General features: G+C 33.8%; 1 long non-coding RNA gene and 1 pseudogene across 1 annotated transcript; one reads left to right on the forward strand and one right to left on the reverse strand.

Annotated features, from left to right (window-relative positions):
• Nucleotides 1-156: 156 nt before the first annotated feature.
• LOC130048642 (uncharacterized) lies at nt 157-6,451 on the reverse strand (annotated as a pseudogene).
• An 892-nt stretch (nt 6,452-7,343) lies between these two features.
• Nucleotides 7,344-16,124, forward strand: LOC125667181 (uncharacterized). Its single transcript, XR_008796863.1, has 4 exons — nt 7,344-7,432; nt 10,351-10,546; nt 13,183-13,290; nt 13,830-16,124. It is a non-coding gene; the product is annotated as an uncharacterized LOC125667181 (long non-coding RNA).
• Nucleotides 16,125-16,524: the final 400 nt, after the last annotated feature.

The following is a 16,524-nucleotide window of genomic DNA, read 5'->3' on the forward strand; positions in this document are numbered from 1 at the left end:
ATATAATATGTACCTGCTTTGTAAAGTTTCTCAGCACCCACTGTCAATTCTAAATGGTGATAATTACAAATCCAGTTTCTTACATTTTGGACAAAACCATTCCCCATTTTGTAGTTCAGGATCATCTTGATCAATATAAAGGCAGTTAAAATGATGTCATGTATCACATGACTCACAGCATACAACTTCAGATATACAATCTTTCTCAAAAATACCACATGGCCACTTCACAGTTTTACATTTTTTAGCAATAGATTTTCCCTTTGATGAACAAATCCTCTTCCGACGTTTCTGTCCAGATTTATTTGACCTTGATCGAGGTGTAACCATAGTTATGGTCTGTTCCGATTCCTGCAAATTTTCACTTGGTTGCACGTTAGACTTGGTTTTCTCATCACCCACTGATGATGTTGATTTAGATGAGCAAATCTTCTTCCTTCCCTTTTGACCTGGTTTGTCTGCACTTGCTGAAGTTAATGGTTGGGTAACCACAGCAACTCGTTCCTTCGATTGTGTACAAGTGATGCTATAGCTGGTACTTCCAGTTTCTGTATGGGTATCTGATGAAGTTGTACTTGGAGATGCCTCAAGGGCACTCGGATTCATCATTTCATCACAACTCAGAATAGTATCCTTAAGAATGTTTGACAATGCAGTTTTTGTTTTAAATTGAGAACTGTGAATGTCATATACCTTGCATAACAAAACTAATTCCCTTTTCTATAATTAACTGCAAAGAGTGAATGAACTACTACTTTCCAACAAACTTTAAAGGTAATGATGGGTAGAATTTTTTCCAGCAGATTTATCGGAAACGCACTTTTGAAAGGTCAATTTACCTGATTACTCTGATTTCCTTTTTTTTTTTTTGGCGGAACTTTTTTTTTTCGGTGTGCTTGTTCTGTTTCAGCTGTAAAACGTTGATTGCACTCCCGCATGAACTGATTAGAAGACATTCTCGGATATTTTGACAAAACCTCATTGAAAATAGATGATACTATGTTAAATATTTCATACACATCAGTAAACAAACTCCTCCATTTCTCCTGAATGTACTCTGACTCATTTATCTCAGCTGAGATAAAGCATATAAGTTAGTTGTGTACAGATTCAGGTTTTGAAGTGTCTCAAGATCTCTTTTTTTCTTATTCAGTTCAATGAAGAATTCAAAACAGTCAGCAGTCACATTAGTCAGTCATTATTAGTCAGTCCATGACGTACATTTTGTCTCCTCTGAATTTTCATCAGAGAAGAAATTTCTACTGTCTTTTCTATGATTTCCCCTTCTGTAACAACCAATTCCTCCAAGCATGGTATTTCATTATCAGTTAAGTTTACTTTTTTCTATTATTATGTTTGTACGAATTCCTTTGACAATTTCTTTCTTTCTGTGTTTCAATGATCCAATTCAGTATCCAGGTTTGTATCTGATTTTGGCTCTCCCCGCATCCGAGGACTTGTAATGTTTTCCCTCTAGGATCACATTTCTATTCCTTTGAATAATTTCCTGGGTTCTTTCTTGTAATATCCTCTTCCTCAGTTCTTCCGCAATGCTGTATGCAGCCCTGAAGTGTCTGCTAGAAATGTCAATTCTATCAAACAGCTTTTCTATAAGAATTTTATAAGAGTCTCTGCCGATGAACTGTGTCACCTCCTGTTGAAATTCTTTGTCTTCAAGCACAGTGTTCTTAAGGTAAGGTTTGTAACAACAGGGAAATAACTCTGGATATACCTCAGTGCAGTTCGCGCTTTATGACGTCATAATGAAAAAAGCATCACATCATAGTTGAATCGAGGGAAAATGTCATGATATTTACTTGTTATCTACTACCGCTGTCCAGTGTCAAGTGGCGTATGTGTAACCCTCTATGACAAAATAATAATAATGTTTCTCAAATGAACATTTATGAATTATTTTCTTTGATATTATGAAAGTCTACAATTTTTTATATATACATATGTAGTATGCGCTAAGGTTAATTTCCATTAAAATTATGTTGTGACCATGTAATCTCTGCGAATCTTGCTCAGTAGGGAAGGTAGGATTTATCTTGATGCTGTTATAATCGATCATTGTTTGTGAATAGTATCCTCAAAGACAAGGTTCGACATTCACAAAGCTAAGAATTTTTATGACATTCACAAGCATGTCTTAAAATAAACCCGACAATGCTCTCTAATTACATGCACTTCATATTTCAATGCTATGACATCTACATGCGTTGACAGAGCGATTTATCGCATGAACTTTGAAATGTAGAAAAGGCGACTGATCTGATCATGTAAAAATAAAAAGGGATCTTCTCTAGTACGTCTTAAAATAGTCTTAATTTTGTTTGAGGAACATTTGTATAAAGTCGACATAAAACAGATTTATTAGTGTCATTTTTACTAACTTTACGTTACCCTCCTCCCTCCTCTAGATCCACCACTGACTGGACTTTATACTTTATATTGTCCCGGTTACAGTTGTAAACAAACATCAAGCAATGGAACAAGGAGAGGAAAATCATTTCAAATATGTAGTATATAAGACAGGTTCGGGCTAATGTAACACGGAATTTATGACGAAGCAGGACCGTGGAAAACCCGCCGGAATATTGAAAATATTATATTGTATTGAATTTAGAGGGGAAAAAACCCTCAACATCTTTAAAATTTCTAATAAATGTTATACTACAATACTTGACAAATAAATATAAATATCATTTTGGGGCTGGAATTGTATCTTATTCATGAAAATGTCCAATGCACTCTTCAAAAGTTGGACAATTATAAAACAAAGTGACAAATCGCATAAATGAAATAGTCTTTTCAATCTGTTACCATGGAAGCAAAGCCCGGTGGGTAGTAATTCTATATGCTTTCTTAAACATTTATGGTCCAAATATTATTTTTAAAGTAATTTTTTTCTAACGAAGATCTTATAAAGCCGTTCAATATACATTTTTTGTTGCCATGGCAACTAATTTAAATTTTATTCAAGATATAAAAAGTGCTATTTTTTGGTGTTTTAAAATAACAATTTTCTACCAATTAGTATAATCTTATAGATTTTAAATTTTTAAAAAATGATACCAGCTTTTTACCCCATAAGTTTGCCTCGTGTAGTTTTTATACCACTAATATTCCCTTTTGTACAAAGATCCCGAAAATGTAAAATATCACAAAAATAAGCCCATCTGGTCAAAATACGACACGGGCGAGATTTTGTAAAAAGCCGATTTTTAAAAGATAAATTCCTACTGAACATATTGATATGCAACATGTCTTTGTTCGCTACATGTCAAAATGTCGCAAACCTTACCTTAAATTCTTTGAGGATCATATTCCACAAACCTTTACTAACATCAACAGTCGTTGCATTGTGTGCAAGTAGGTAATGAAGATCTTCATTTAGCGGCTTCTGATTCTGTGTTTGTGGATTTTTGTACATCCAAGATTCAATAAGAGATGCTAAACCTAAAACATTTCGCCCAATTGCAGATTTGCGTCACGTGTATCTGTTATAGGTTGCAAGATTTCATCATCAAATGGGTCCGAATCGGATGATTCACTCTCTCTTTGAACACATGCATTCACCTGGGTGTTTGAAATGTCAGGAATTTCAAGGCATTTTTGCTTACAGCACTCTGCACCAGGTAGGAATTGTTTACTCTCAGAGGAATGAAATGTAGTTATACAGTCTGCTTGCTTTCTCATTTGACATTTTCCATAATTGAACACACACAACCCGTCGACACACACTACTCTTCCAATGGGAATTCCCAATTGTCCATGAAAATTCGTGTTTCTGCATTCCACTTCTACATGCTGCAGTGCCATTCCCTGTGCCTTGTGGACGGTGAAAGCACATGCAAACTTTAGTGGAATTTGATGTCTACTAGCAACATCACGTCTTAAATTCCTACCATACACAACGAATAGATGCTTCTTTAAAGTAACTGTGTCTGCCATATATTCGAATAAAACAGTTACTGTTTTCTTTGTAAAACCTTTCACTATTCCTCGGCTGCCATTCACCGAATTATCTGTCAGATAAACCATCAGAACAACTTTGGCATTCAACTTGACATACAAGGTAGAAAAAAGCTTCACCTGATCGCAGTTGTTTTGTATCTCCATCATCTTCACTTCTAAAGATTTGTCACAATAAAATGTTATATTTGTTTTAATACATCTGCAAGAATATATTAAATATCATTATATATATATATATATATGTGTGTGTGTGTGTGTGTGTGTGTGTGTGTGTGTGTGATTCTGCCATATTGGGGACCTGCTACAGATACGAAAGTCTTAAAATGGGGGCCTCAACAAGTTTGGGGACTTGACTTAGGTCCCCAATCTCTTTTATCGTTCAAAACAAATAAATAACATGTCTACTTTCTAGAAAAATAAAAAAAAATAACGTGTCCCACTTTCGGGGTTTCATCAAACACATGATTACACAGATACTGTGTGGATTGAAGTTGCCATCTTCGTTTACGCACCTCTGACGATACACACATGTAATATGCGCATGCGCATGTGTAAAGAGAACGGAAGTATAAATTTTTTGAGGCGGGAGTCAACAAACATGACAAAAAGAAGACGCAGAAAGGCTGGGCAGGAAATTCTGGATTCTTTCAATAAGGATTCTTTCTATATCAAAGAAACGCTGGAAAAGGGTATGTTTTGTTACTTGTTTGATGAAATATGATGTGAAGAATCTTATATCTTATTTTAAAGTGCAAGTGTGAGGGGGGGGGGGGGGGGTCATTGACGATTGCTGCATATTAGAAATTCAATTGAAATGAAAAGACAGACATATTGGTTAATATTTTCCCTTCAAATAGTACACAATGTATACTACGCGGGTAGGTTAAGGATTCCCTTATAGAATATCACAGTGCACTTTATGCCTTTACTCCTCCGAACTACCAATATATGACGTCATAATGGAAAATGACGTCAAGTCACTGCAAACTTGAGCTGTTATGACGGGGAGAGTGTCAAAAACTGTAGACCTTATTTCAAACTGCCTATAAGATGTCAGAACGCTATTGCAAAATCCACGTGTCTGAATTGTATTTTAATATCTTATATGTGCGAATATTTAAAATAGTTTGTTTCATTACCCTTGATTGAAATTCAGCGTGTTTAAACTGCTTTCGAAAAATATACTTTTGAAATATACTCTGATTTATACAAGTGGTAAGAGGTAAATTTATGATATGTTTATAAAAGAGTCTAGCGCCGGCAATTTATAAGGATTCATTTGAGATCTTTTACGGAAATCGTAAGATGGGTTTGTTCTCTATCCGAATCTTGCTCGGGTAAATGTGTGATGGCTTTGCTTGAATACAGATTACCCTCAAATGTGTAGGTAAGTGTGTCGGTAAGTTGAACTCTTCATGAAATACGTGTATTTTGGACGCAAGTAATACTACCATTTTCCCCAAGCACATTTCGGTACACAAGGATACGATGAGTTCATTTATGAAACAAAAAGTTAAAAATAATTGTTAAATTTACTGCGCTATTTTAAAGCGATTTATGTGAAACACTTCAAACAATTATAAATGACCGTCAGGTGATCAACGAAGTCATGTGATATCATAATAGATATGCTAATATATAGCCGAGAGAACCTTCTATATAAATTATCTGTATTTAAGCATATGCATAAATTACAATTGAAAACCAAAAACGACCTCGCAATCCAATGTATGTTTTGAACGCATTTCAAACTCCGGGAAGTGCATTCATTTCACAATATTTTAGAATTCAAATAATAAACGATATGAATGTGCACACATATGTGTCATAGCAATATGAGATTTTGTAAGTATTATAATAAATCAATTTGGTCCCCGTTAATTGGAGATACGGGAAAATAGTACACGTAATGTAGGTTTTTGAAGCCAAACTTGAGATCGGAGTCTATCCCCCTTTTCTTCTTTAATTCATCTACCTATTACTATATATAGTCCTTCCTCTCACTTATTTTTACGCATGCTTAAAATAGAACATGTCATTTTGACTTGTGTCTAAAATTTGCAGACCTTATCAGGACCTTAGAAAGCAATTTCAGTGGGGTAGGGGGGGGGGCTTTTTCCTGGGGGAAGGGGGGCACTACCAAACAAAAGGACAAGATAGGATCAGACCCCTCTTTGCTCTTTGTTTGTGGTGTTCCTAAGAATGATGCAATAATTCATCATTAGAAACCTGTTGTCATCCCTGTTATGAAATGAATATTGATTTTAAGTTATGGGATATCATATACAAAGGTCACATAAGGTCACAAAATATTATGCCCATATCCGATATTTTTTTTATGGATTTTTTTTTTCATTTTTAGGCCGCAAATTTTCATTAATTTTCAGCACATTTTGTTTCAGAAAACACAGAGCTCTAAAATAAGAAAATCCAAAAGGGATTTACTTAATAAAACATCAACGTACTTCATTGTTACTCAATTATAACGCACTTGTTTTCTATTGCTTAAGACTAAAATAATTGTAATAAATGTTTTCAGGTTGTTTATACTAGGGATGCTAGTGCTGCAGCAATGCATTCAATGATTTAAAAAGTGATCAAATCACTGATATAAATTATAAATAATATAGCTACAACCATTTGTTTTTCTTTTTTTCTTTTATTCTACACAATTCCTAAGATTAATAAATGAATAATATCTCATTGTGGTCTCACTAGCCTAAAGCTGTGTGTTAATATTAATTGTCTGCCATTTCATAACATTGTATTCTTTGATTATTAACAAAACGCTAATATTTTAACAAACTCTCTCAAACCGGAAAAAAATTCCAAGTTCCGACATATAGAATTCTTTTTCTCATAATTATTCTTGGGATCACACGCTCAGGATGATTATGATAAGCTGCATGATGCATATTAGATGGTAACATACATTTGTTAATGTTAGATTATACTTATAATATTATATTTAAAATGCTCTAGATTAACTAAATAATGCTCTAGATTAACTATTTTCAAACTAATGTTAAAAGAATACTTCATAAGTCCTAAAATTTTTAATTTTCTCTGGATTTCTTTTTGTGTGGTGGTATCTAACGTAGGTCCAAGTTCCTGTGTAAACCACTGTAAACAGCTGATTGAGTTTACAAGGCATATTATGGGTGTTGAAAATGCGCATCGAGTGTTTGATTTCTTGTCATTCTGCAGTGCTGTAATCTTGTTTATACTCTCTTACATCCGTGCAATTTCTTGTCAATCGCCATAGATGTGTTAGACCATGATAAAAAAAATTATAGATTCTCATCCCCGCCCGCCTCAATTTCTCCCCTATTATTGTAAAATTTCTGATTTTGTTCGTCTTGATTCTGGTCGGGATCGGTATTCACCTCCCCATTCAACTTTCATTTTAATACCCGCGTATTCTCCTTGACAGCTGACAGGCTAGGTGAAGGTATGGGTAATTTCTTGTGAAAGATTGGTGAAGTTATGTAGTAAGAGATATTTACATTTAAATGGACTTTTATTCGGGCATAATAGATAAATCTGCACCCATTAATGAGGTCAGCAAAAAGCTGTACAATGGAGGAAATAAAAATTATAAAATAATCATTTAAGACAAAGCAGTATAAATCTTATATCATGTGAATGAAGGCATATTTTAAAATTCACAGATTAGGTCAGGTCTATGTTAGTGTCCATTTTCAGCAATAAGATGCAATTAATGCTGTGCCCATAATACGCCATATTGTATGTATAAATATATTATGAATAACAAATATTAGGATATTTTTCAATGAAAACAATTAATCAGGCATATATGAAATGCCTTGTCCTGGTACAATAAGATAAGATTTATTGAGACCAAATTTAGGCCCTTGAGGGCATGCAAGAAGATAGATGGAACATTCTATCATTAAAATGATATTGTCCTACGGACCCAGTTTAACAAAAGAATTCGTTTCCATGTAATGACAATGTAGCAAGATAAACACGGGCGTTACTCGAACTCAGTGAATTCACTATGAACAATCCCGAGAGTTCTTAATGTCAGCATGGTGTGTAAATTCGAAGGGAGAAAAACGTTGAGAAAATGAGCTCAATTTTCATCTTTATCTGGATTACTTTTTAGGGTAAAATTCATTATTCAGCTATCCCATATTTACACAGTGTTTTAGTTTGTGTTTTTATACTGTTAGATATTCGAATCCACTTCATGTGACTTTATCAATTACATTGTTTTCATTAAAACCCTTGTGATGTCACAATTGTTGATATGAAAAGGATATAAATATAATATGAGCTTTATTCACTGTAAAAAGCAGGAACATATAAGAATAGCAAGCGTAGCAAGGCGCAACGTGCCGCTTGCAAAGCGAGCTCAATATAGACAATCGTGTAAGAACAGGAAATTCAAACTGAAATCTATACATTAATTGTCAAGCAAATTTTTGTGTGAAACCTTCCCAGAATTCCTTTGCTACTGTACCAGCAAAGTAATTTACATTTCATAAAATACAATGTAATTGTTTAACTTAATCAAGTTCAAGTAAGCACAATTTAAGTCAAATTTAACTAAATTTTGGGGTAGTGTCTTATGTGTGTTTGTAATCACATTATATGATAATTGCTTGCCTTCATGAATGCAATTAAAAAAACCAAAATGTACAGGAAAACAAATATGGGAATTAGGGACCCGAACTCTTTAATGAAATTGTGCAATATAAATAATAACCAGCTAAAAATTCTTACCAAAAACCTTCTCTGTTAAATGTTAATTCATAGATGTATTTGAGATTCATTGTCATTGGGATTTTGAAAATTGTTTAGGTATTAAATTTTGATATGCCAGACACTCAGTCATATATTATAATATCTGGTTATATTTAGACTAAGTGATCAAATTCTGTATTAGTGGCAAACAGCAGATAATCAGTAAATTAACAAAATACTCTTTTGACTTTTTCTCAAAAGCAAAATACCCATTGATTTGAAAATCAGGGGGTAAATACTCTTTGTGGTAAAAAATTATCTGGAGCTCTGATTTTTATATATACATATGTAGTATGCGCTACGGTTAATTTGAACCATTAAAATTATGTTGTGACCATGTAATCTCTGCGAATCTTGCTCAGTAGGGAAAGCAGGATTTAATTTGATGCTGTTATAATCGATCATTGTTTGTGAATAGTATCCTCAAAGACAAATATTTATGGTCCAAATATGTTTAAAGTAATTTTTTTCTGACGTAGACCTTATAAAGCTGCTCAATATACATTTTTTGTTGCCATGACAATAACCAATTTAAATTTTATTCAGGATATAAAAAGTGCTATTTTTTGAGTTTTAAAATAACATTTTTCTACCAATTAGGATAATCTTATAGATAATACTCTTTTCAAAAATTCTACCAGCTTTTTACCCCATAAGTTTGCCTCGTGTAGTTTTTATACCACTAGTATTCCCTTTTGTACAAAGATCCCGAAAATGTAATACATCACAAAAATAAGCCCATCTGGTCAAAAAACGACACGGGCGATTTTTTTTAAAAAGTCAATTTTTAAAAGATAATTCCTACTGAACATACTAATATGCAACATGACTTTGTTCGCCACATATCAAAATGTCGTAAACCTTGCCTTAAGCAGGTCAAAAACTTGAACTTTTACATCCTAATTTATGTCTATTTGATATCAACTTCACAAGTTTCATGTCCAATGAACTAATCCTATCGGTCTTCTACTGAGGTGAAATTCATAAGGTAGTCAAGCAATATTATGTATACAAGTAGGGTTTCCTCATAGAATTAAAGTTCTTTTAGTGAAAAAAATTGCATACAAGTTATATGTAGGTAGCTGGTGTTTCGAATACGACACCTTGAACATCAGCTTTTGAACCATACGTACAATACAAAAGCTAATGATCTTTAGAATTATTGAAATTTATCTTTAAAAAAACAACAAGAAAAGTCTTATTTTTATTGTACAGTATTAAAAAAGATTTTCAAAATTTTATATGAAATCTTCATGATTACATAGCAGTGTCAGACTATGTCTAAAACTGTTGATCTCGTCACAAGTTTGCTACTTTCGGTTACTCAGGGCAAAGACAGGTTTGAAAACCATATTTTTATTTGTAGTATTTGTGCAAAATAATCTGCAAGATTTTTTCCAAGTTGCATCCTGTTTTCAAATCATTTCAAATACAAATGTATTTATAATTTACATGTAGTTCATACAACATGTACAAGTGAATTGTAGCTCCAGAAATCTTGCCTTTATGATATTATTTAACAGCATCAACATTTTCCAGTGACAAAATCATAGTCATGCAAGCTAGGCTGAATTTTATGGTGCAATTTTTTTTATTAAGGGTTGATGCTTCACAGGAAGACGGTTCGTTTGGACGCCTGTTAAACGATGACCATCTTCATCCAAATTGTAAGCCAAAAGTCATTGAGATAGATGAGAAGCCAGTTATTTGCTTTTACTCTCTAAAACCAATACCTCCAGATACAGAACTGTTGTATGATTATGGGCCTGGTAACATCAATCCTTGGAGAAGAAAGGTAATGAAGCCATATTTGCATACTTGTTTTTTTTGTGTGTGTATGTGTGATTTGAGGTGGATGAATATACACATGTAAATATTCAATCTCATCGTCGGTCCATTCATTCCTACTCGCTCGTTCTAACGAATAAATATTTTAAAATATCGTCCAATCAAAGTAATCGTTATAGCAATGGAACTCTTCTGTTTTTAAACGTAGCACTAACTTAACTTTGCTACCACAGCAAATCTATACCGAAATTGGGGTGAAAGCGTCTTTTTGATTGGACAAATCGCTTAGGGTTTTCTATGAGCGCCCAATCAAATTGCCTCATTAATTATTCATGAGAACGAGCGAGTAGGAATGAATGGACCCACGGGTGATGGAGAGAGGAACGAAGGGTAATCAACTGTGGGTTTCCGACAATGATTCAATCTAACTTCAGCTCATTTGCAATGCTATATTTCATGTTAGCTGAATCAAAAATAAGATATCGATTGCAAGACTCTTTTATCTGTAGACGTCCAAAAGAAGTGCAAAAAATACAAATCCATGGAAAGGTCTTATTTTTGTGCATTATATTCTTGTTTTGTTGAAACTTATCACCAGAATTTTTTATTGAACTTAACACTCAGAGAAAAGCAAATTTATAATTTATCTATCTTCAATATGCTAACTTAAGACTATGGTTACAACCTGAGTACAACAGTTTAGAAGCAATTTACTGAATTTCATCTTAGGGTTCATCTTTTTCTAACTTATATGAAACTTGAATGAATACATAAGCTCAGAAGTTGTGAAATGGTCAATGTACAGTGTTTATACATACAGCAAATTTGCTGGACCTATAACGAAAAGTGAATATATTTGTTTATGGTTACCCAAACAAACCCTAATTTAATAGCTTTCTTTAGAATATATGTTATGCTGGTATGAAATTTTCACTGTTTCACTACTGCTGCAAATCACTTCTTTTTCTTTAGAGCTTTATTTTTATGTAATGACTTGAGACTGTCTGCTTACATGTATTTTTAATGTTAAGGATTATTTTCAACAATATACAGATTTCTATAAAAATTTTGTCTTGCTAATAAATACCATATGACTTTCTTGCAAAATTAAGGTGTCAAAAAAAATTGGTGCTCTACAGTGTGTCAGAACTGTTGGTTAGATGGACAATCTATTGTTTACTACCTTGTGTTAAACAAAAATTGGGTTTCACATAGTTTTTCTACTTTAGACTAAAATAGATTGGGAATTTCCCGTACTAAGAAAGGAGAAAATGTATGTCAGGACCAGGTATCGAACTGAGACTCCTGCATCACTAGTGCAGGTGCTCTACCAACTGACCTATCCAGGCAAATATACATGGTCCAAACCATTACATTCCAAAGTGATGTAATTGGTTCATTCTTGTCATCCAATGAAATCCCTCATTTCTTGCTACATTAGGCTATGACTTTAGCATATGTAAACAAACTTGCTGAAATGGCAAATTTTGCTAACTCAAATGGGAAAAATACATGTAAATTAAGTTTTTAATTACTCTATCATGGACTAATATAGTGTTTAGAATGCTTGAATTAATCTTTATGAATTATGTAATAGAATGCAGATTGCAAATTATTCTATTTTATATCAAATGGTGGATCGGTCGAACTACATAAAAGTACCCTGAAATTAGTGTTCAGTGTAGAGAGGGTCATTAAACATGTTAAAGCAAAGTGATTTTCATTCCGTTTCGTTGTAAACCATGTTGACAAATTACGTTTATGAGAGCAATATGGTCAGTCCTTGGTATTTTGCTTTAGGGATGTTTTACTGTACATGTATTTATTCACCCTGTGGAAGTTTGATATGTATACTTTCTATACTTACAGTGTTTTAATGTAGAATTATGACCACAGCATTTCTTTTATCTTGGCAGTACTAACTGTAAAAATTAATATTATACCCCCCCCCGCAACAAGTTGTGGGGGGGGGGGGGTATACTGGAATCGGGTTGTCCGTCTGTCTGTAGACGCAATGGTTTCCGGGCTCTAAAGCATTATCCTTTCCACCTACCGTCACCATATCATATATATGGACTACCTATGGGATGAAGATGTTACCTATCGATCTTGGGGTCAAAAGGTCAAAGGTCAAGCGCACTGGACATCGAAGTAGCAATATGGTTTCCGGGATCTAAAGCGTTATCCTTTCCACCTACAGTCACCATATCATACATATGGACTACCCATGGGATGAAGATGTTCCCTATCGATTTTGGGGTCAAAAGGTCAAAGGTCAAGTGCACTGGACATCGAAGTAGCAATATGGTTCGGTTTGTCATGCCATTTGTTTTTTACACTCAGTAAAGTGGTAGTTTATACCTATTACCAACACCCTTTGGGAGATTGGGGTAAGCGGGGGGGGGGGGGGGGGTATTCTTAGTGAGCATTGTTCACAGAACCTCTTGTTTTTCATTACTAATGCCATCAAATCAGGGATCCAAGGCCTATGATAATTGTGCAAACTTAAAACAAAAAGGTGGAGGCTCATACCTCACATTACAAAGGTTTTGACCTATGAATATGTGTGCCTATCATAAAATGGCACTTTCTATTCTGGTTTAAATATTTGTGTTTTTAAAATTAAGTTGCATTTTTTTCCAGAGGAAGTAAAGGATATTGATGCCAGTTCTTGTGTGGATGATGAGGATCAGAGTGAGGAGGAAATAGATGACAGTCAAGACAACCAGAATTTCCAAACTGTGACTCCAGGTACTGTATACACACTGCATGAAACAATTTTGAGCATCAAGTTTCTTTACTTGGTATTGTAAGCATAAGCCCAACATGGACTACATACATGGAAATGTGTAGTTCTCAAGACTTGAAATGGAGTTTGTGACTGGCAATCAGGATGATTATACTCAAGAACAGAGCAAGGTTTAGTTCAGGACACAAGTTATTTGCATTGAGTGAACTTTGCCAGTATGAAAGACATTGTACTTCACACAAAAGTCTTCTGAATGGAGATTGGGGAGCTGAGATTAAATTCCTAGTAGAACAAAGTATATAACTTTGTGCATAGTTAACCACTCAAGTACACAGACCATTCAATTAATGAAAGTATTTATTACTAGTACAGATAAATATGTAAACAATCACTCTCCTAAATCGCATTCATATGATAAAAATCACTTCACTCTTCTCAAAATATTTAGCCAGTCATGATGTACCACTTTCTGAGCAATTTGCAATATCTATACACATACCATACTACCAACCAAAATTATAGTCAGAAAACTTGATTTTAGGGAAGAGGGAGACGGTATCTGATAGCGGATGCTCCAGAGAAATGGATGAGTCTTCATTTAAGTGACAGAAGTTACAGAAAAAGCCATGAACTTCATCTGAAATGAACTCCATTCACAAACATTTTTCACACTTTATTACCATGTTGAAGGTACCTGGGAAAAATGATGTAACAAATGTTTTGAAAAAAGATAAAAACCTTTCAAAAAGAACTTGGAGAAATGTAAGAGACTAAGTCTACAATCTAATTAAAAAACAGAGAAAATGTTGATTTCGATACTACTTTGATTGTTCACTAGAATTGATGGTATCTGTATGAAAAATGATATTTTTGTTTACAGTTCTTACAATTTACATAAATTGTACATAAAAGAATTTGTTGAATCATTATCAAAATAGATTTTGACAAATTTCAGCTTTTTAGCTCATATGAGCCTAAGGCTCAAGTGAGCCTTTCTGATCAAAATTTGTCTGTTGTCTGTCGTTGTTGTGACCGGAAGGTCGGATGTTCGAATCCCTGCTGCGACTTGACCTGAGTCAATAAGAAATAGGTAGCAACTGTTCCATGGCCAAGCGCTCAACACATTGAAATAATAGTTTCAGGTCTTTCATATGAGACCTTAAAAACTGAGGTTCCGTGTCATGGCAGGTGTTGGCATGATAAAGATCCCTCACTGCTCGATGGCCCTAAGTTCCGAGTAAAGGTCTAAATTTGAAGCCCTTTGCTGGTATATGGTGAGGTCTCTATATGACTGAAAATCTCAAACGGGATGTAAAACAATATACAATCAATCTATCAATCAGTCATTATCAACTTTTTACAATATCATCTTCTTCTCCAGAACCACTGGGGCAGTTTCAACCAGACTTGGCACAAATTAGGAATTCAAGTTTGTGCAAATGAAGGACCACACCGTCTTTCAAGGGAAAATAATTAAGAAAAAGTAAAATTGGGTGTTGTCATTCAAAAATCTTCTTCTCAAGAACCTTTGGGTCAGTAAAGATGGAAGTTAAATGAAAGCTTTCTGACAAAGTGTAAATTCAATTTATTCAAATCATGATCCCGGGGTATTGGTGGAGCCATTATGGGCAATCAAAGTTTTACATAGGAAAAATCTTTAAAATCTTCTTCTTAAGAACAGCAGAGTCATAATCAGTCACATTTATATGGAAGCATCGTCAGGTAGTGTAGATTCAAGTTTGTTCAAATCATGACCCCTGGGAGTAGGGTGGGGCCATTATGAACTATCAATACCTAGGAATACATAGGAAAAATCCTTAAAATTTATTTCTCAAGAACAGCATAGCAATGATAATTCATTTTATATGGAGGTATCCTCAGGTAGTGTAGAATCAAGTGTGGTCCAATTGTGGCCCTGAGGTAGGGTGGGACAACTATGGGCGGTCAATTTTTTTTTTACACAGGAATACATAGCAAAATTCTTTAAAATTATTTTCCCCATGAATAAAAAAGTAATGATTAGTCATATTTATATAGAAACATCCTATGGTAAGCATAGATTCAAGTTTGCTCTAGTCATGAATCCCCCCCACTACCTCCTGGGCTACAATGAGTAATCAAATAAAGTTTTTCATAGGAATATGTAGGGAAAAAAATATTTTGATTAAAAACAAGAATGGTCATAATTACTCAGGTGAGCATTGTGACCCATGGGCACATTGTTTAATCAAAATGCAGAGAATATGTTAATTTGCATATTACATGTACATGTAATATTGATCAATTGGTCATGTGATATAATTTTATATCTGAAATGAAATGATGACAATTGTATGAATGATGATGAGTTTAAAGACAGATTCTTTAACACATGTATTTTAAAGAAAAAAATTGTCTGGAGGTATTTTGGAAATTTACTTTTTATAGTATTGTAATAAATGTTTGTTTTCATGCTATGTTGAAGGTCGAGTATCTACGAACACAACTGACTTGAATGAACATCAGAAGTATTAGATAATGTATTTACAACTGAAACTGTAATAGAATTTTATCAATTAATTTGATAATAAATTTTGATTTTTTACCTAAATTTAAACATTTTGTTTCTTAGTAGATCAGACAACATTTAAATCATAAGATTTAAGCATGATACCCATAGGCCATTTTACTTAAACTGCTTGTATTGACTGAATGGTTCAGTACTTTTTTGTCAGTCAATAACTTAATACCTCAGTATGTGAGCAGGTCCGGGAGAATGGTGTCTGGTGTGAATAAGGGACATGCAGTCAATTTGTAGCTCATGGATCTAAAAGAGGAATAAATATGATATACGCTCTGTATTTGAGTCATAGTTAGCACTGTCCCAGGGTGAAGTTTTTGCAGCAGATCTATCACTATGTAAATACATACTTTGCATAGAAGGAACTCGCATGATTGAACAGTGCTTCACAAGCCTTGCATGACGTGTGTAGCAAACATTGAAGGTGTTGTAGGAAGTTTTACTATGATTTGATTTTACATGAAAAAATTCCAAAGTATCACATACTTTTCTTAAAGTAAAAAAGGTGCAATTAAGTTTGATTAAGTCTCCAATTTTAATTAATAACCATATCCTTGTATGAGATCCTCATTTTACTGTACTTTTATCAAGTGCATGTACTGTAATATGTCCTAAATTGAATATAAGTTTATTATTTTCAAGTACCCAAATTTTTCAGTGTAAATAAGGTCCGCAG

This window comes from Ostrea edulis, chromosome 7, assembly GCF_947568905.1.
Source record: "Ostrea edulis chromosome 7, xbOstEdul1.1, whole genome shotgun sequence".
In the NCBI taxonomy this organism is placed as follows: Eukaryota; Metazoa; Mollusca; class Bivalvia; order Ostreida; family Ostreidae; genus Ostrea; species Ostrea edulis.